The following is a 21,755-nucleotide window of genomic DNA, read 5'->3' as shown; positions in this document are numbered from 1 at the left end:
CTGGGACATCAATCCAAAACAATGCAGCACTCCCACAGTGCTGAGCTCCAAGTACTGGAGTGGGACTTCAATCCACAACAATGCAGCGCTCTCGCAGTGCTGAGCTCCGTGTATTAGACTGGGACATCAATCCACAACAATGCAGCGCTCTCGCAGTGCTGAGCTCCATGTATTAGACTGGGACATCAATCCACAACAACGCAGCGCTCCCGCAGTGCTGCTCCGTGTACTGGAGTGATACATCAATCCACAATAATGCAGCGCTCCCGCAGTGCTGAGCCCCATGTATTAGACTGGAACATCAATCCACAACAATGCATCGCTCTCGCAGTGCTGAGCTCCATGTATTAGACTGGGACATCAATCCACAACAATGCAGCGCTCCCGCAGTGCTGAGCTCCGTGTACTGGAGTGGGACATCAATCCACAAAAATGCAGCGCTCCCGCAGTGCTGAGCTCCGTGTACTGGAGTGGGACATCAATTCACAACAATGCAGCGCTCCCGCAGTGCTGAGCTCCGTGTACTGGAATGATACATCAATCCACAGCAATGCAGCGCTCCCGCAGTGCTGAGCTCCATCTATTAGACTGGGACATCAATCCACAACAATGCAGCGCTCCCGCAGTGCTGAGCTCCGTGTACTGGAGTGGGACATCAATCCACAACAATGCAGCGCTCCCGCAGTGCTGAGCTCCATGTACTGGAGAGGACATCAATCCACAATAATGCAGCGCTCCCGCAGTGCAGAGCTCCATGTATTAGACTGAGACATCAATCCACAACAGTGCAGCGCTCCCGCAGTGCTGAGCTCCATGTATTAGACTGGGACATCAATCCACAACAATGCAGCGCACTCGCAGTGCTGAGCACCATGTATTAGACTGGGACATCAATCCACAACAATGCAGCGCTCCCGCAGTGTTGAGCTCCGTGTACTGGAGTGGGACATCAATCCACAACAATGCAGTGCTCTCGCAGTGCTGAGCCCCATGTACTGGAGGGGACATCAATCCACAACAATGCAGCGCTCCCGCAGTGCTGAGCTCCATGTATTAGACTGGGACATCAATCGACAACAATGCAGCGCTCCCGCAGTGCTGAGCTCCGTGCACTGGAGTGAAACATCAATCCACAACAATGCAGCGCTCCCGCAGTGCTGCTCCGTGTACTGGAGTGGGACATCAATCGACAACAAAGCAGCAATCCCGCAGTGCTGAGCCCCACATATTAGACTGGGACATCAATCCACAACAATGCAGCTCTCCCGCAGTGCTGAGCTCCATGTACTGTAGTGGGACATCAATCCACAACAATGCAGCGCTCTCGTAGTGCGGAGCTCCATGTACTGGAGTGGGACATCAATCCACAACAATGCAGCGCTCCCGCAGTGCTGCTCCATGTACTGGAGGGGACATCAATCCACACCAATGCAGCGCTCTCGCAGTGCGGAGCTCCATGTACTGGAGTGGGACATCAATCCACAACAATGCAGCGCTCCCGCAGTGCTGAGCTCCATGAATTAGAGTGGGACATCAATCCACAACAATGCAGCGCTCCCGCAGTGCTGAGCTCCGTGTACTGGAATGATACATCAATCCACAACAGTGCAGCACTCCCGCAGTGCTGAGCTCCATGTATTAGACTGGGACATCAATCCACAACAATGCAGCGCTCTCGCAGTGCTGAGCTCCATGTACTGGAGTGGGACATCAATCCACAACAATGCAGCGCTCCCGCAGTGCTCAGCTCCATGTATTCGACTGGGACATCAATCCACAACAATGCAGCGCTCCCGCAGTGCTGAGCTCCACTTATTAGGCTGGGACATCAACCCACAACAATGCAGCGCTCCCGCAGTGCTGCTCCGTGTACTGGAGTGGGACATCAAGCCAAAAAAATGCAGCGGTCCCGCAGTGCTGAGCTCCATGTGCTGGAGTGAAACATCAATCCACAACAATGCAGCGCTCTCGCAGTGCTGAGCTCCATGTATTAGACTGGGACAGCAATCCACAGCAATGCAGCGCTCCCGCAGTGCTGAGCTCCGTGTATTAGACTGGGACATCAACCCACAACAATGCAGCGCTCCCGCAGTGCTGCTCCGTGTACTGGAGTGGGACATCAATCCACAACAATGCAGCGCTCCCGCAGTGCTGAGCTCCGTGTATTAGACTGGGACATCAATCCAAAACAATGCAGCACTCCCGCAGTGCTGAGCTCCATGTACTGGAGTGGGACATCAATCCACAACAATGCAGCGCTCCCGCAGTGCTGAGCTCCGTGTATTAGACTGGGACATCAATCCAAAACAATGCAGCACTCCCGCAGTGCTGAGCTCCATGTACTGGAGTGGGACATCAATTCAGAACAATGCAGCGCTCCCGCATTTCTGCTCTGAGTACTGGAGTGGGACATCAATCCACAACAATGCAGCGCTCTCGCAGTGCTGAGCTCCATGTACTGGAGAGGGACATCAATCCACAACAATGCAGCGCTGTCGCAGTGCTGAGCTCCGTGTATTAGACTGGGACATCAATCCACTACAATGCAGCACTCTCGCAGTGCTGAGCTCCATGTATTCGACTGGGACATCAATCCACAACAACGCAGCGCTCCCGCAGTGCTGCTCCGTGTACTGGAGTGATACATCAATCCACAACAATGCAGCGCTCCCGCAGTGCTGAGCCCCATGTATTAGACTGGAACATCAATCCACAACAATGCAGTGCTCTCGCCGTGCTGAGCTCCATGTATTAGACTGGGACATCAATCCACAACTATGCAGCGCTCCCGCAGTGCTGAGCTCCGTGTACTGGAGTGGGACATCAATCCACAACAATGCAGCGCTCCCGCAGTGCTGAGCTCCGTGTACTGGAGTGGGACATCAATTCACAACAATGCAGCGCTCCCGAAGTGCTGAGCTCCATGTACTGGAGAGGACATCAATCCACAATAATGCAGCGCTCCCGCAGTGCAGAGCTCCATGTACTGGAGAGGACATCAATCCACAACAACGCAGCGCTCCCGCAGTGCTGCTCCGTGTACTGGAGTGATACATCAATCCACAATAATGCAGCGCTCCCGCAGTGCTGAGCCCCATGTATTAGACTGGAACATCAATCCACAACAATGCATCGCTCTCGCAGTGCTGAGCTCCATGTATTAGACTGGGACATCAATCCACAACAATGCAGCGCTCCCGCAGTGCTGAGCTCCGTGTACTGGAGTGGGACATCAATCCACAAAAATGCAGCGCTCCCGCAGTGCTGAGCTCCGTGTACTGGAGTGGGACATCAATTCACAACAATGCAGCGCTCCCGCAGTGCTGAGCTCCGTGTACTGGAATGATACATCAATCCACAGCAATGCAGCGCTCCCGCAGTGCTGAGCTCCATCTATTAGACTGGGACATCAATCCACAACAATGCAGCGCTCCCGCAGTGCTGAGCTCCGTGTACTGGAGTGGGACATCAATCCACAACAATGCAGCGCTCCCGCAGTGCTGAGCTCCATGTACTGGAGAGGACATCAATCCACAATAATGCAGCGCTCCCGCAGTGCAGAGCTCCATGTATTAGACTGAGACATCAATCCACAACAGTGCAGCGCTCCCGCAGTGCTGAGCTCCATGTATTAGACTGGGACATCAATCCACAACAATGCAGCGCACTCGCAGTGCTGAGCACCATGTATTAGACTGGGACATCAATCCACAACAATGCAGCGCTCCCGCAGTGTTGAGCTCCGTGTACTGGAGTGGGACATCAATCCACAACAATGCAGTGCTCTCGCAGTGCTGAGCCCCATGTACTGGAGGGGACATCAATCCACAACAATGCAGCGCTCCCGCAGTGCTGAGCTCCATGTATTAGACTGGGACATCAATCGACAACAATGCAGCGCTCCCGCAGTGCTGAGCTCCGTGCACTGGAGTGAAACATCAATCCACAACAATGCAGCGCTCCCGCAGTGCTGCTCCGTGTACTGGAGTGGGACATCAATCGACAACAAAGCAGCAATCCCGCAGTGCTGAGCCCCACATATTAGACTGGGACATCAATCCACAACAATGCAGCTCTCCCGCAGTGCTGAGCTCCATGTACTGTAGTGGGACATCAATCCACAACAATGCAGCGCTCTCGTAGTGCGGAGCTCCATGTACTGGAGTGGGACATCAATCCACAACAATGCAGCGCTCCCGCAGTGCTGCTCCATGTACTGGAGGGGACATCAATCCACACCAATGCAGCGCTCTCGCAGTGCGGAGCTCCATGTACTGGAGTGGGACATCAATCCACAACAATGCAGCGCTCCCGCAGTGCTGAGCTCCATGAATTAGAGTGGGACATCAATCCACAACAATGCAGCGCTCCCGCAGTGCTGAGCTCCGTGTACTGGAATGATACATCAATCCACAACAGTGCAGCACTCCCGCAGTGCTGAGCTCCATGTATTAGACTGGGACATCAATCCACAACAATGCAGCGCTCTCGCAGTGCTGAGCTCCATGTACTGGAGTGGGACATCAATCCACAACAATGCAGCGCTCCCGCAGTGCTCAGCTCCATGTATTCGACTGGGACATCAATCCACAACAATGCAGCGCTCCCGCAGTGCTGAGCTCCACTTATTAGGCTGGGACATCAACCCACAACAATGCAGCGCTCCCGCAGTGCTGCTCCGTGTACTGGAGTGGGACATCAAGCCAAAAAAATGCAGCGGTCCCGCAGTGCTGAGCTCCATGTGCTGGAGTGAAACATCAATCCACAACAATGCAGCGCTCTCGCAGTGCTGAGCTCCATGTATTAGACTGGGACAGCAATCCACAGCAATGCAGCGCTCCCGCAGTGCTGAGCTCCGTGTATTAGACTGGGACATCAACCCACAACAATGCAGCGCTCCCGCAGTGCTGCTCCGTGTACTGGAGTGGGACATCAATCCACAACAATGCAGCGCTCCCGCAGTGCTGAGCTCCGTGTATTAGACTGGGACATCAATCCAAAACAATGCAGCACTCCCGCAGTGCTGAGCTCCATGTACTGGAGTGGGACATCAATCCACAACAATGCAGCGCTCCCGCAGTGCTGAGCTCCGTGTATTAGACTGGGACATCAATCCAAAACAATGCAGCACTCCCGCAGTGCTGAGCTCCATGTACTGGAGTGGGACATCAATTCAGAACAATGCAGCGCTCCCGCATTTCTGCTCTGAGTACTGGAGTGGGACATCAATCCACAACAATGCAGCGCTCTCGCAGTGCTGAGCTCCATGTACTGGAGAGGGACATCAATCCACAACAATGCAGCGCTGTCGCAGTGCTGAGCTCCGTGTATTAGACTGGGACATCAATCCACTACAATGCAGCACTCTCGCAGTGCTGAGCTCCATGTATTCGACTGGGACATCAATCCACAACAACGCAGCGCTCCCGCAGTGCTGCTCCGTGTACTGGAGTGATACATCAATCCACAACAATGCAGCGCTCCCGCAGTGCTGAGCCCCATGTATTAGACTGGAACATCAATCCACAACAATGCAGTGCTCTCGCCGTGCTGAGCTCCATGTATTAGACTGGGACATCAATCCACAACTATGCAGCGCTCCCGCAGTGCTGAGCTCCGTGTACTGGAGTGGGACATCAATCCACAACAATGCAGCGCTCCCGCAGTGCTGAGCTCCGTGTACTGGAGTGGGACATCAATTCACAACAATGCAGCGCTCCCGAAGTGCTGAGCTCCATGTACTGGAGAGGACATCAATCCACAATAATGCAGCGCTCCCGCAGTGCAGAGCTCCATGTATTAGACTGGGACATCAATCCACAACAGTGCAGCGCTCCCGCAGTGCTGAGCTCCATGTATTAGACTGGGACATCAATCCACAACAATGCAGCGCACTCGCAGTGCTGAGCTCCATGTATTAGACTGGGACACCAATCCACAACAATGCAGCGCTCCCGCAGTGCTGAGCTCCGTGTACTGGAGTGGGACATCAATCCACAACAATGCAGTGCTCTCGCAGTGCTGAGCTCCATGTACAGGAGGGGACATCAATCCACAACAATGCAGCGCTCCCGCAGTGCTGAGCTCCATGTATTAGACTGGGACAGCAATCGACAACAATGCAGCGCTCCCGCAGTGCTGAGCTCCGTGTACTGGAGTGAAACATCAATCCACAACAATGCAGCGCTCCCGCAGTGCTGCTCCGTGTACTGGAGTGGGACATCAATCGACAACAAAGCAGCGCTCCCGCAGTGCTGAGCCCCACGTATTAGACTGGGACATCAATCCACAACAATGCAGCTCTCCCGCAGTGCTGAGCTCCACGTACTGGAGTGGGACATCAATCCACATCAATGCAGCGCTCCCGCAGTGCTGAGCTCCATGTATTAGACTGGGACATCAATCCACAACAATGCAGCTCTCCCGCAGTGCTGAGCTCCATGTCCTGGAGTGGGACATCAATCCACAACAATGCAGCGCTCCCGCAGTGCTGAGCTCCATGTATTAGACTGGGACATCAATCCACAACAATGCAGCGCTCCCGCAGTGCTGTGCTCCATGTACTGGAGTGGGACATCAATTCACAACAATGCAGCGCTCCCGCAGTGCTGCTCCATGTACTGGAGGGGACATCAATCCACACCAATGCACCGCTCTCGCAGTGCGGAGCTCCATGTACTGGAGTGGGACATCAATCCACAACAATGCAGCGCTCCCGCAGTGCTGCTCCATGTACTGGAGGGGACATCAATCCACACCAATGCAGCGCTCTCGCAGTGCGGAGCTCCATGTACTGGAGTGGGACATCAATCCACAACAATGCAGCGCTCCCGCAGTGCTGAGCTCCGTGTACTGGAATGATACATCAATTCACAACAGTGCAGCACTCCCGCAGTGCTGAGCCCCATGTATTAGACTGGGACATCAATCCACAACAATGCAGCGCTCTCGCAGTGCGGATTTCCATGTACTGGAGTGGGACATCATTCCACAACAATGCAGCGCTCCCGCAGTGCTGAGCTCCATGTATTAGACTGGGACATCAATCCACAACAATGCAGCGCTCCCGCAGTGCTGAGCTCCGTGTACTGGAATGATACATCAATCCACAACAGTGCAGCACTCCCGCAGTGCTGAGCTCCATGTATTAGACTGGGACATCAATCCACAACAATGCAGCGCTCTCGCAGTGCGGATCTCCATGTACTGGAGTGGGACATCAATCCACAACAATGCAGCACTCCCGCAGTGCTGAGCTCCATGTATTCGACTGGGATATCAATCCACACCAATGCAGCGCTCTCGCAGTGCGGAGCTCCATGTACTGGAGTGGGACATCAATCCACAACAATGCAGCGCTCCCACAATGCTGAGTTCCATGTATTAGAGTGGGACATCAATCCACAACAATGCAGCGCTCCCGCAGTGCTGAGCTCCGTGTACTGGAGTGGGACATCAATCCACAACAATGCAGCGCTCTCGCAGTGCGGATCTCCATGTACTGGAGTGGGACATCAATCCACAACAGTGCAGCACTCCCGCAGTGCTGAGCTCCATGTATTCGACTGGGATATCAATCCACAACAATGCAGCACTCCCGCAGTGCTGAGCTCCATGTATTAGACTGGGACATCAATCCACAACAATGCAGCGCTCTCGCAGTGCGGATCTCCATGTACTGGAGTGGGACATCAATCCACAACAGTGCAGCACTCCCGCAGTGCTGAGCTCCATGTATTCGACTGGGATATCAATCCACAACAATGCAGCGCTCCCGCAGTGCTGCTCCGTGTACTGGAGTGGGACATCAATCCAAAAAAATGCAGCGCTCCCGCAGTGCTGTGCTCCATGTACTGGAGTGAAACATCAATCCACAACTATGCAGTGCTCTCGCAGTGCTGAGCTCCGTGTATTAGACTGGGACATCAACCCACAACAATGCAGCGCTCCCGCAGTGCTGCTCCATGTGCTGGAGTGAAACATCAATCCACAACAATGCAGCGCTCTCGCAGTGCTGAGCTCCGTGTATTCGACTGGGATATCAATCCACAACAATGCAGCGCTCCCGCAGTGCTGCTCCGTGTACTGGAGTGGGACATCAATCCAAAAAAATGCAGCGCTCCCGCAGTGCTGTGCTCCATGTACTGGAGTGAAACATCAATCCACAACTATGCAGTGCTCTCGCAGTGCTGAGCTCCGTGTATTAGACTGGGACATCAACCCACAACAATGCAGCGCTCCCGCAGTGCTGCTCCATGTACTGGAGTGGGACATCAACCCACAACAATGCAGCGCTCCCGCAGTGCTGCTCCGTGTACTGGAGTGGGACATCAATCCAAAACAATGCAGCGCTCCCGCAGTGCTGAGCCCCACGTATTAGACTGGGACATCAATCCACAACAATGCAGCGCTCCCGCAGTGCTGAGCTCCATGTACTGGAGTGGGACATCAATTCACAACAATGCAGCACTCCCGCAGTGCTGAGCTCCATGTACTGGAGTGAAACATCAATTCACAACAATGCAGCGCTCCCGCAGTGCTGAGCTCCATGTACTGGAGTGGGACATCAATCCACATCAATGCAGGGCTCTCGCAGTGCTGAGCTCCATGTACTGGAGTGGGACATCAATCCACAACAATGCAGCGCTCTCGCAGTGCTGAGCTCCATGTATTAGACTGGGACATCAATCCACAACAATGCAGCGCTCCCGCAGTGCTGAGCTCCATGTCCTGGAGTGGGACATCAATTCACAACAACGCAGCGCTCCCACAGTGCTGCTCCGTGTACTGGAGTGGGACATCAATCGACAACAAGGCAGCGCTCCCGCAGTGCTGAGCCCCATGTATTAGACTGGGACATCAATCCACAACAATGCAGGGCTCCCGCAGTGCTGCTCTGTGTACTGGCGTGGGACATCAATCCACAACAATGCAGCGCTCCCGCAGTGCTGAGCTCCATCTATTAGACTGGGACATCAATCCACAACAATGCAGCGCTCCCGCAGTGCTGAGCTCCGTGTACTGGAGTGGGACATCAATCCACAACAATGCAGCGCTCTCACAGTGCTGAGCTCCGTGTACTGGAGTGGGACATCAATCCACAACAATGCAGCACTCCCGCAGTGCTGAGCTCCATGTATTAGAGTGGGACATCAATCCACAACAATGCAGCGCTCCCGCAGTGCTGAGCTCCATGTATTAGAGTGGGACATCAATCCACAACAATGCAGCGCTCCCGCAGTGCTGAGCTCCGTGTACTGGAGTGGGACATCAACCCACAACAATGCAGCGCTCTCGCAGTGCGGATCTCCATGTACTGGAGTGGGACATCAATCCACAAAAGTGCAGCACTCCCGCAGTGCTGAGCTCCATGTATTCGACTGGGATATCAATCCACAACAATGCAGCACTCCCGCAGTGCTGAGCTCCATGTATTAGACTGGGACATCAATCCACAACAATGCAGCGCTCTCGCAGTGCGGATCTCCATGTACTGGAGTGGGACATCAATCCACAACAGTGCAGCACTCCCGCAGTGCTGAGCTCCATGTATTCGACTGGGATATCAATCCACAACAATGCAGCGCTCCCGCAGTGCTGCTCCGTGTACTGGAGTGGGACATCAATCCAAAAAAATGCAGCGCTCCCGCAGTGCTGAGCTCCATGCACTGGAGTGAAACATCAATCCACAACAATGCAGTGCTCTCGCAGTCCTGAGCTCCGTGTATTAGACTGGGACATCAACCCACAACAATGCAGCGCTCCCGCAGTGCTGCTCCGTGTACTGGAGTGGGACATCAATCCAAAACAATGCAGCGCTCCCGCAGTGCTGAGCCCCACGTATTAGACTGGGACATCAATCCACAACAATGCAGCTCTCCCGCAGTGCTGAGCTCCACGTACTGGAGTGGGACATCAATTCACAACAATGCAGCACTCCCGCAGTGCTGAGCTCCATGTACTGGAGTGAAACATCAATTCACAACAATGCAGCACTCCCGCAGTGCTGAGCTCCATGTATTAGACTGGGACATCAATCCACAACAATGCAGGGCTCTCGCAGTGCTGAGCTCCATGTACTGGAGTGGGACATCAATCCACAACAATGTAGCGCTCTCGCAGTGCTGAGCTCCATGTATTAGACTGGGACATCAATCCACAACAATGCAGCGCTCCCGCAGTGCTGAGCTCCATGTACTGGAGTGGGACATCAATTCACAACAACGCAGCGCTCCCACAGTGCTGCTCCGTGTACTGGAGTGGGACATCAATCGACAATAAGGCAGCGCTCCCGCAGTGCTGAGCCCCATGTATTAGACTGGGACATCAATCCACAACAATGCAGCGCTCCCGCAGTGCTGAGCTCCATCTATTAGACTGGGACATCAATCCACAACAATGCAGCGCTCCCGCAGTGCTGAGCTTCGTGTACTGGAGTGGGACATCAATCCACAACAATGCAGCACTCCCGCAGTGCTGAGCTCCATGTATTAGAGTGGGACATCAATCCACAACAATGCAGCGCTCTCAGAGTGCTGAGCTCCGTGTACTGGAGTGGGACATCAATCCACAACAATGCAGCGCTCCCGCAGTGCTGAGCTCCATGTATTAGAGTGGGACATCAATCCACAACAATGCAGCGCTCCCGCAGTGCTGAGCTCCATGTATTAGAGTGGGACATCAACCCACAACAATGCAGCGCTCCCACAGTGCTGAGCTCCGTGTACTGGAGTGGGACATCAATCCACAACAATGCAGCGCTCTCGCAGTGCGGATCTCCATGTACTGGAGTGGGACATCAATCCACAACAGTGCAGCACTCCCGCAGTGCTGAGCTCCATGTATTCGACTGGGATATCAATCCACAACAATGCAGCACTCCCGCAGTGCTGAGCTCCATGTATTAGACTGGGACATCAATCCACAACAATGCAGCGCTGTCGCAGTGCGGATCTCCATGTACTGGAGCGGGACATCAATCCACAACAGTGCAGCACTCCCGCAGTGCTGAGCTCCATGTATTCGACTGGGATATCAATCCACAACAATGCAGCGCTCCCGCAGTGCTGCTCCGTGTACTGGAGTGGGACATCAATCCAAAAAAATGCAGCGCTCCCGCAGTGCTGAGCTCCATGTACTGGAGTGAAACATCAATCCACAACAATGCAGTGCTCTCGCAGTCCTGAGCTCCGTGTATTAGACTGGGACATCAACCCACAACAATGCAGCGCTCCCGCAGTGCTGCTCCATGTACTGGAGTGAAACATCAATCCACAACAATGCAGCGCTCTCGCAGTGCTGAGCTCAGTGTATTAGACTGGGACATCAACCCACAACAATGCAGCGCTCCCGCAGTGCTGCTCCGTGTACTGGAGTGGGACATCAATCCAAAACAATGCAGCGCTCCCGCAGTGCTGAGCTCCATGTACTGGAATGGGACATCAATTCACAACAATGCAGCACTCCCGCAGTGCTGAGCTCCATGTACAAAGAACAAAGAACAAAGAAATGTACAGCACAGGAACAGGCCCTTCGGCCCTCCAAGCCCGTGCCGACCATACTGCCCGACTAAACTACAATCTTCTACACTTCCTGGGTCCGTATCCTTCTATTCCCATCCTATTCATATATTTGTCAAGATGCCCCTTAAATGTCCCTATCGTCCCTGCCTCCACTACCTCCTCCGGTAGTGAGTTCCAGGCACCCACTACCCTCTGCGTAAAAAACCTGCCTCGTACATCTACTCTAAACTTTGCCCCTCTCACCTTAAACCTATGCCCCCTAGTAATTGACCCCTCTACCCTGGGGAAAAGCCTCTGACTATCCACTCTGTCTATGCCCCTCATAATTTTGTGTACTGGAGTGAAACATCAATTCACAACAATGCAGCACTCCCGCAGTGCTGAGCTCCATGTATTAGACTGGGACATCAATCCACAACAATGCAGGGCTCTCGCAGTGCTGAGCTCCATGTACTGGAGTGGGACATCAATCCACAACAATGCAGCGCTCCCGCAGTGCTGAGCACCATGTATTAGACTGGGACATCAATCCACAACAATGCAGCGCTCCCGCAGTGCTGAGCACCATGTATTAGACTGGGACATCAATCCACAACAATGCCGCACTCCCGCAGTGCTGAGCTCCGTGTACTGGAGTGGGACATCAATCCACAACAACGCAGCGCTCCCACAGTGCTGCTCCGTGTACTGGAGTGGGACATCAATCGACAACAAGGCAGCGCTCCCGCAGTGCTGAGCCCCATGTATTAGACTGGGACATCAATCCACAACAATGCAGGGCTCCCGCAGTGCTGCTGTGTGTACTGGTGCGGGACATCAATCCACAACAATGCAGGGCTCTCGCTGTGCTGCTCCGTGTACTGGCGTGGGACATCAATCCACAACAATGCAGCGCTCCCGCAGAGCTGAGCTCCATCTTTTAGACTGGGACATCAATCCACAACAATGCAGCGCTCCCGCAGTGCTGAGCTCCGTGTACTGGAGTGGGACATCAATCCACAACAATGCAGCGCTCTCACAGTGCTGAGCTCCGTGTACTGGAGTGGGACATCAATCCACAACAATGCAGCGCTCCCGCAGTGCTGAGCTCCATGTATTAGACTGGGACATCAATCGACAACAATGCAACGCACTCGCAGTGCTGAGCTCCGTGTACTGGAGTGAAACATCAATCCACAACAATGCAGCGCTCCCGCAGTGCTGCTCCGTGTACTGGAATGATACATCAATCCACACCAATGCACCGCTCTCGCAGTGCTGAGCTCCATGTACTGGAGAGGACATCAATCCACAACAATGCAGCGCTCCCGCAGTCCTGAGCTCCATGTATTAGACTGGGACATCAATCCACAACAATGCAGCGCTCCCGCAGTGCTGAGCTCCATGTATTAGACTGGGACATCAATCCACAACAATGCAGCGCTCCCGCAGTGCTGAGCTCCATGTATTAGACTGGGACATCAATCCACAAAAACGCAGCGCTCCCGCAGTGCTGTGCTCCATGTACTGGAGTGGGACAGCAATCCACAACAATGCAGCACTCACGCAGTACTGCTCCATGTACTGGGGGGGGGGGACATCAATCCACACCAATGCAGCGCTCTCGCAGTGCGGAGCTCCATGTACTGGAGTGGGACATCAATCCACAACAATGCAGCGCTCCCGCAGTGCTGCTCCATGTATTAGACTGGGACATCAATCCACAACAATGCAGCGCTCCCGCAGTGCTGAGCTCCATGTATTAGACTGGGACATCAATCCACAACAATGCAGCGCTCCCGCAGTGCTGTGCTCCATGTACTGGAGTGGGACATCAATCCACAACAATGCAGCGCTCACGCAGTACTGCTCCATGTACTGGGGGGGGGACATCAATCCACACCAATGCAGCGCTCTCGCAGTGCGGAGCTCCATGTACTGGAGTGGGACATCAATCCACAACACTGCAGCGCTCCCGCAGTGCTGCTCCATGTACTGGAGGGGACATCAATCCACACCAATGCAGCGCTCTCGCAGTGCGGAGCTCCATGTACTGGAGTGGGACATCAATCCAAAACAATGCAGCGCTACCGCAGTGCTGAGCTCCATGAATTAGAGTGGGACATCAATCCACAACAATGCAGCGCTCCCGCAGTGCTGAGCTCCGTGTACTGGAATGATACATCAATCCACAACAGTGCAGCACTCCCGCAGTGCTGAGCTCCATGCATTAGACTGGGACATAATTCCACAACAATGCAGCGATCTCGCAGTGCGGATCTCCATGTACTGGAGTGGGACATCAATCCACAACAGTGCAGCGCTCTCGCAGTGCTGAGCTCCGTGTACTGGAGTGGGACATCAATCCACAACAATGCAGCGCTCCCGCAGTGCTGAGCTCCATGTATTCGACTGGGACATCAATCCACAACAATGCAGCGCTCCCGCAGTGCTGAGCTCCATTTATTAGGCTGGGACACCAACCCACAACAATGCAGCGCTCCCGCAGTGCTGCTCCGTATACTGGAGTGGGACATCAATCCAAAAAAATGCAGCGGTCCCGCAGTGCTGAGCTCCATGTGCTGGAGTGAAACATCAATCCACAACAATGCAGCGCTCCCGCAGTGCTGAGCTCCGTGTATTAGACTGGGACATCAATCCACAACAATGCAGCGCTCCCGCAGTGCTGTGCTCCATGTACTGGAGTGGGACATCAATCCACAACAATGCAGCGCTCCCGCAGTGCTGAGCTCCATGTATTAGACTGGGACATCAACCCACAACAATGCAGCGCTCCCGCAGTGCTGCTCCGTGTACTGGAGTGGGACATCAATCCAAAAAAATGCAGCGGTCCCGCAGTGCTGAGCTCCATGTGCTGGAGTGAAACATCAATCCACAACAATGCAGCGCTCCCGCAGTGCTGAGCTCCGTGTATTAGACTGGGACATCAATCCACAACAATGCAGCGCTCCCGCAGTGCTGAGCTCCCTGTATTAGACTGGGACATCAATCCAAAACAATGCAGCACTCCCGCAGTGCTGAGCTCCATGTACTGGAGTGGGACATCAATTCACAACAATGCAGCGCTCCCGCAGTGCTGAGCTCCATGGACTGGAGTGGGACATTAATACACCACAATGCAGCGCTCCCACATGACTGAGCTCCTTGTACGAGAGTGAGAATTCCACCCACAACAATGCAGCACTCTGGCAGTGCTGAGCTCCATGTATTAGAGTGGGACATCAATCCAAAATAATGCAACGCTCCCGCAGTGCGGAGCACCATGTATTAGCAGGGACATCAATTCACAACAACGCAGCGCTCCCGCAGTGCTGAGCTCCATGTACAGGAGTGGGACATCAATTCACAACAATGCAGCGCTCCCGCAGTTCTGCTCTGAGTACTGGAGTGGGACATCAATCCACAACAATGCAGCGCTCTCGCAGTGCTGAGGCCCATGTATTAGACTGGGACATCAATCCACAATAATACCGCGCTCTCGCAGTGCTGAGCTCCCCGAGTCCTGGAGGGGGCATCTACTTAAACAGTGCTGCACTCTGGAAGTGCTGAACGTCATGTACTGGAGTGGAGCATTAACACACATCGGTGCAGCACTCGCGCAGTGCTGAGCTTCATGTACTGGAGTGCACATTAACCCACAACAGTGCAGCGTTCGCGCGATGCTGAGCTCCAAGTATTTGTGTGAATTATCAAGACACAACAGTGCCGCACTCCCGCAGTGCTGAGCTCCATGTACTGGTGTGGGACATCAATCCACAACAGTGCAGCGTTCTCGCAGTGCTGAGCTCTAAGTACTGGTGTGAAACATCAAGACACAACAGTGCCGCACTCCCGCAGTGCTGAACTCCATGTACTGGTGTGGGACATCAATCCACAACAGTGCAGCACTCCCGCAGTGTTGAGCTCCATCTACTGGAGTGGGACATCAATGCTCAACAATGCAGCGCTCCCGCAGTGCTGAGCTCCATATACTGGAGTGGGACATCAATGCACAACAATGCATCGCTCCCGCAGTGCTGAGCTCCATATGCTGGAGAGAGACATCAATCCACAACAGTGCAGCACTCCCGCAGTGCTGAGCTCCATGTACTGGAGTGGGACATCAATGCACAACAGTGCAGCACTCCCGCAGTGCTGAGCTCCATGTACTGGAGTGGGACATCAATGCACAACAATGCAGCGCTCTCGCAGTGCTGAGCTCCACGTATTAGACTGGGACATCAATCCACAACAATGCAGCGCACTCGCAGTGCTGAGCTCCATGTATTAGACTGGGACATCAATGCACAACAATGCAGCGCTCTCGCAGTGCTGAGCTCCATGTACTGGAGTGGGACATCAATCCACAACAATGCAGCACTCCCGCGGTGCTGAGCTCCATGTACTGGTGCGGGACATCAAACCACAACAGTGCAGCATTCCCGCAGTGTTGAGCTCCATGTACTGGAGTGGGACTTCAATGCACAACAGTGCAGCACTCCCGCAGTGTTGAGCTACATGTACTGGTGCGGGACATCAAACCACAACAGTGCCGCATTCCCGCAGTGCTCAGCTCCATGTACTGGAGTGGGACTTCAATGCACAACAGTGCAGCACTCCCGCAGTGTTGAGCTACATGTACTGGTGCGGGACATCAAACCACAACAGTGTAGCATTCCCGCAGTGCTGAGCTCCATGTACTGGACTGGGACATCAAACCACAACAGTGCAGCATTCCCGCAGTGCTCAGCTCCATGCACTGGACTGGGACACCAACCACAACAGTGCAGCATTCCCGCAGTGCTCAGCTCCATGTACTGGGGCGGGACATCAAACCACAACAGTGCCGCATTCCCGCAGTGCTCAGCTCCATGTACTGGAGTGGGACACCAACCACAACAGTGCAGCACTCCCGCAGTGCTCAGCTCCGTGTACTGGACTGGGACACCAACCACAACAGTGCAGCATTCCCGCAGTGCTCAGCTCCATGTACTGGACTGGGACACCAACCACAACAGTGGAGCATTCCCGCAGTGCTCAGCTCCATGTACTGGACTGGGACACCAACCACAACAGTGCAGCATTCCCGCAGTGCTCAGCTCCATGTACTGGACTAGGACACCAACCACAACAGTGCAGCATTCCCGCAGTGCTCAGCTCCATGTACTGGACTGGGACACCAACCACAACAGTGCCGCACTCCCGCAGTGCTCAGCTCCATGTACTGGACTGGGACACCAACCACAACAGTGCAGCATTCCCGCAGTGCTCAGTTCCGTGCACTGGACTGGGACACCAACCACAACAGTGGAGCATTCCCGCAGTGCTCAGCTCCATGTACTGGACTGGGACACCAACCACAACAGTGCAGCATTCCCGCAGTGCTCAGCTCCATGTACTGGACTGGGACACCAACCACAACAGTGCAGCATTCCCGCAGTGCTCAGCTCCATGTACTGGACTGGGACATCAAACCACAACAGTGCAGCATTCCCGCAGTGCTCAGCTCCATGTACTGGACTGGGACACCAACCACAACAGTGGAGCATTCCCGCAGTGCTCAGCTCCATGTACTGGACTGGGACAACAACCACAACAGTGCAGCATTCCCGCAGTGCTCAGCTCCATGTACTGGACTGGGACACCAACCACAACAGTGCAGCATTCCCGCAGTGCTCAGCTCCATGTACTGGGCTGTGACACCAACCACAACAGTGCAGCATTCCCGCAGTGCTCAGCTCCATGTACTGGACTGGGACACCAACCACAACAGTGCAGCATTCCCGCAGTGCTCAGCTCTATGTACTGGACTGGGACACCAACCACAACAGTGCAGCATTCCCGCAGTGCTCAGCCCCGTGCACTGGGCTGTGACACCAATCACAACAGTGCAGCATTCCCGCAGTGCTCAGCTCCATGTACTGGACTGGGACACCAAACACAACAGTGGAGCATTCCCGCAGTGCTCAGCTCCGTGCACTGGGCTGTGACAACAACCACAACAGTGCAGCATTCCCGCAGTGCTCAGCTCCATGTACTGGACTGGGACACCAACCACAACAGTGCAGCATTCCCGCAGTGCTCAGCTCCATGTACTGGACTGGGACACCAAACACAACAGTGGAGCATTCCCGCAGTGCTCAGCTCCGTGCACTGGGCTGTGACAACAACCACAACAGTGCAGCATTCCCGCAGTGCTCAGCTCCATGTACTGGTGCGGGACATCAAACCACAACAGTGCAGCGTTCTCGCAGTGCTGAGCTCCATGTACTGGACTGGGACACCAAACACAACAGTGGAGCATTCCCGCAGTGCTCAGCTCCGTGCACTGGGCTGTGACAACAACCACAACAGTGCAGCATTCCCGCAGTGCTCAGCTCCATGTACTGGACTGGGACACCAACCACAACAGTGCAGCATTCCCGCAGTGCTCAGCTCCATGTACTGGACTGGGACACCAAACACAACAGTGGAGCATTCCCGCAGTGCTCAGCTCCGTGCACTGGGCTGTGACAACAACCACAACAGTGCAGCATTCCCGCAGTGCTCAGCTCCATGTACTGGTGCGGGACATCAAACCACAACAGTGCAGCGTTCTCGCAGTGCTGAGCTCCATGTACTGGACTGGGACACCAATCACAACAGTGCAGCATTCCCGCAGTGCTCAGCTCCATGTACTGGACTGGGACACCAACCACAACAGTGGAGTATTCCCGCAGTGCTCAGCTCCGTGCACTGGACTGGGACATCAATCCACAACAGTGCAGCGTTCCCGCAGTGCTGAGCTCCATGTACTGGGGCGGGACATCAAACCACAACAGTGGAGCATTCCCGCAGTGCTGAGCTCCATGTACTGGACTGGGACACCAATCACAACAGTGCAGCATTCCCGCAGTGCTCAGCTCCATGTACTGGGGCGGGACATCAACCACAACAGTGCAGCATTCCCGCAGTGCTCAGCTCCATGTACTGGACTGGGACACCAACCACAACAGTGCAGCGTTCTCGCAGTGCTCAGCTCCATGTACTGGGGCGGGACATCAAAGCACAACAGTGCAGCGTTCTCGCAGTGCTGAGCTCCATGTACTGGACTGGGACACCAATCACAACAGTGCAGCATTCCCGCAGTGCTCAGCTCCATGTACTGGACTGGGACACCAACCACAACAGTGCAGCATTCCCGCAGTGCTCAGCTCCATGTACTGGACTGGGACACCAACCACAACAGTGCAGCATTCCCGCAGTGCTCAGCTCCGTGTACTGGACTGGGACACCAACCACAACAGTGCAGCATTCCCGCAGTGCTCAGCTCCATGTACTGGACTGGGACACCAACCACAACAGTGCAGCATTCCCGCAGTGCTCTGCTCCATGTACTGGACTGGGACACCAACCACAACAGTGGAGTATTCCGCAGTGCTGAGCTCCATGTACTGGACTGGGACACCAACCACAACAGTGCAGCATTCCCGCAGTGCTCAGCTCCATGTACTGGTGCGGGACATCAAACCACAACAGTGCAGCATTCCCGCAGTGCTCAGCTCCATGAACTGGACTGGGACACCAACCACAACAGTGCAGCATTCCCGCAGTGCTCTGCTCCATGTACAGGACTGGGACACCAACCACAACAGTGCAGCATTCCCGCAGTGCTCAGCTCCATGTACTGGACTGGGACACCAACCACAACAGTGCAGCATTCCCGCAGTGCTCAGCTCCATGTACTGGTGCGGGACATCAAACCACAACAGTGCAGCATTCCCGCAGTGCTCTGCTCCATGTACTGGACTGGGACACCAACCACAACAGTGGAGTATTCCGCAGTGCTGAGCTCCATGTACTGGACTGGGACACCAACCACAACAGTGCAGCATTCCCGCAGTGCTCAGCTCCATGTACTGGTGCGGGACATCAAACCACAACAGTGCAGCATTCCCGCAGTGCTCAGCTCCATGCACTGGACTGGGACACCAACCACAACAGTGCAGCATTCCCGCAGTGCTCAGCTACATGTACTGGTGCGGGACATCAAACCACAACAGTGCAGCATTCCCGCAGTGCTCAGCTCCATGTACTGGACTGGGACACCAACCACAACAGTGCAGCATTCCCGCAGTGCTCAGCTCCATGTACTGGACTGGGACATCAAACCACAACAGTGCAGCATTCCCGCAGTGCTCAGCTCCATGTACTGGACTGGGACACCAACCAGAACAGTGGAGCATTCCCGCAGTGCTCAGCTCCATGCACTGGACTGGGACACCAACCACAACAGTGCAGCATTCCCGCAGTGCTCAGCTCCATGTACTGGACTGGGACACCAACCAGAACAGTGGAGCATTCCCGCAGTGCTCAGCTCCATGTACTGGACTGTGACACCAACCACAACAGTGCAGCATTCCCGCAGTGCTCAGCTCCATGTACTGGACTGGGACACCAACCACAACAGTGCAGCATTCCCGCAGTGCTCAGCTCCATGTACGGGACTGGGACACCAACCAGAACAGTGCAGCATTCCCGCAGTGCTCAGCTCCATGTACTGGACTGGGACATCAACCCACAAACATTCATCAACTCCCAATTTAGACAAAGACTGGCCCCAGTTATTGACAATGAATCATTTCACCCCTTGTCATATTTATTTAATCCACCTTCTCACACCCCACATCATTATGAAAGGGACAGTGTTAATCCAGCTGAATGCATCTGGTTCAATCTATTTTCATCGCTCTACCCATTGATATTTTTCTTTTTGCTTTATTCTTCCGTGTGATATGGGCATTGTTGGCACGACCAGCATTTGTTTCCCATCCCATGCACTTAGTTGCTGAGGGCCTTGCCAGACCATTCAAGTTGGCCTGGAGTCACGGGTAGGCCAGTGCGGCCCAGGAGATGACTCAACCAGATGGGTTATAAAAGCAGCGACAATGATTTCATGATGCTGATAAGATTCAAATTCCATCACCTGCCGTGGAAGAATTGGAAACCCGTTTCTCGGGATTGCGCGTTCAGTATCTATTCCACATCTCATAATGAAAAGGTCCCACCTGTCTGGGGACTTTTGCAATAGAAAACTTCAGCCTCGCTTCTAATTCCCCATTTCTACATCTGAGGCTAGACAATTAGTGTGGGGAGAAAGGGCCTGAAGGAGACTCTAACTCTATCCTCACACACAGTCCACACTTCACAATCTGTATCAGATGACAGTGATCGGGAGCAGCAAGTGTGAATAAGGCAATGAGGACAATTTTAGGGTTTTCTATCCAGATCAATGGTCCCATTGAGACCCAGCAACGTCACCCCGCCCAGTAATTTCTGTTTTCAATATTGGCCTGTGTGGATCAGATCCCAACACCAACAAGCCTCACGAAGCGCTCAGACAGTCAGGAAACCACCAGAGAATTACTGAAGGAGATAGCTTGGAGTGAATTCTTCAGTTTGTTTTCGAATCTCACAATCTCTTAACCAATCAAACCATTACACTTCAAGAAAATGCAATCGATTTAAAATTAAGCGGTATGAACTCCAGCTGCTTTTGTATTGGCGAAATTTACAGATTCTTACTTCCTTTCTTGCTTGCTTTCGCTCCAGTAGGATTGTGCTGAGTCAGCACTAGAAGTACAAGCACCAGGAACAACGCTTTCTGCATCTTCGCTGGGGTCTGTCAGAGTTACGGTCAGAATGCTGGTAGATCTCCTCTCTATCTACTCACGTAGTTATGTTGCGTTTATAATCACACGAGCGGACGTGCCTGGTTTCTGGTGATGTCATTTGAAAATTTGTTTTCCTGCGTGGTGCCTTATTTCTATGAATGTCGCCTTCAGCAAAACGATACCCACACACCGATTCAGCCGAACAATTCAAAGGGATCTGCAGTGAATCTCGCTTCTGTTCCACCTGGTGTGAGCCTGTTGCTGACAGCCTTTCAGTCGTCCTTCAGGGAGCTGTGCTTAGAGTGCACATAGACATATACTGCCTGTAAAAATCTTCATGGATTTGGATGAACTGCCATTTTTGGGAAGGGTAAGAGCACATCTGATTTTAGAATTCCTATCTCGGTGGATACGGCTATCTATATATGCTATCCATGTGCAGGTCCAGACATTGTGGGCACTCTTCATAATTGAGACATTATTTCCGTACACTCTCTCCCTGTAACTTTTGTGAAAATCCATCACCTCACATCTCTCTGTTTTATTTTCCAGCTGCCTCTTCCCTGTCCATTCTGCTGCCCCATGGATATCGTTTTGCAAG

General features: G+C 53.6%; 1 long non-coding RNA gene across 1 annotated transcript in view; it reads right to left on the bottom strand.

Annotated features, from left to right (window-relative positions):
• The window catches only part of LOC140399754 (uncharacterized), a 251,162-nt gene extending 229,951 nt beyond the window's left edge, over positions 1 to 21,211 (bottom strand). Inside the window, exon 1 of the long non-coding RNA XR_011937849.1 lies at positions 21,066 to 21,211. This is a non-coding gene — a long non-coding RNA (uncharacterized lncRNA). The remainder of the gene's footprint in view (positions 1 to 21,065) is intronic.
• Between the last annotated feature and the right edge of the window lie 544 nt (positions 21,212 to 21,755).

The sequence above is a fragment of the Scyliorhinus torazame genome, chromosome 23 (assembly GCF_047496885.1).
Source record: "Scyliorhinus torazame isolate Kashiwa2021f chromosome 23, sScyTor2.1, whole genome shotgun sequence".
Classification (NCBI taxonomy): Eukaryota; Metazoa; Chordata; class Chondrichthyes; order Carcharhiniformes; family Scyliorhinidae; genus Scyliorhinus; species Scyliorhinus torazame.
This window is presented reverse-complemented; position numbering and strand designations above follow the sequence as displayed.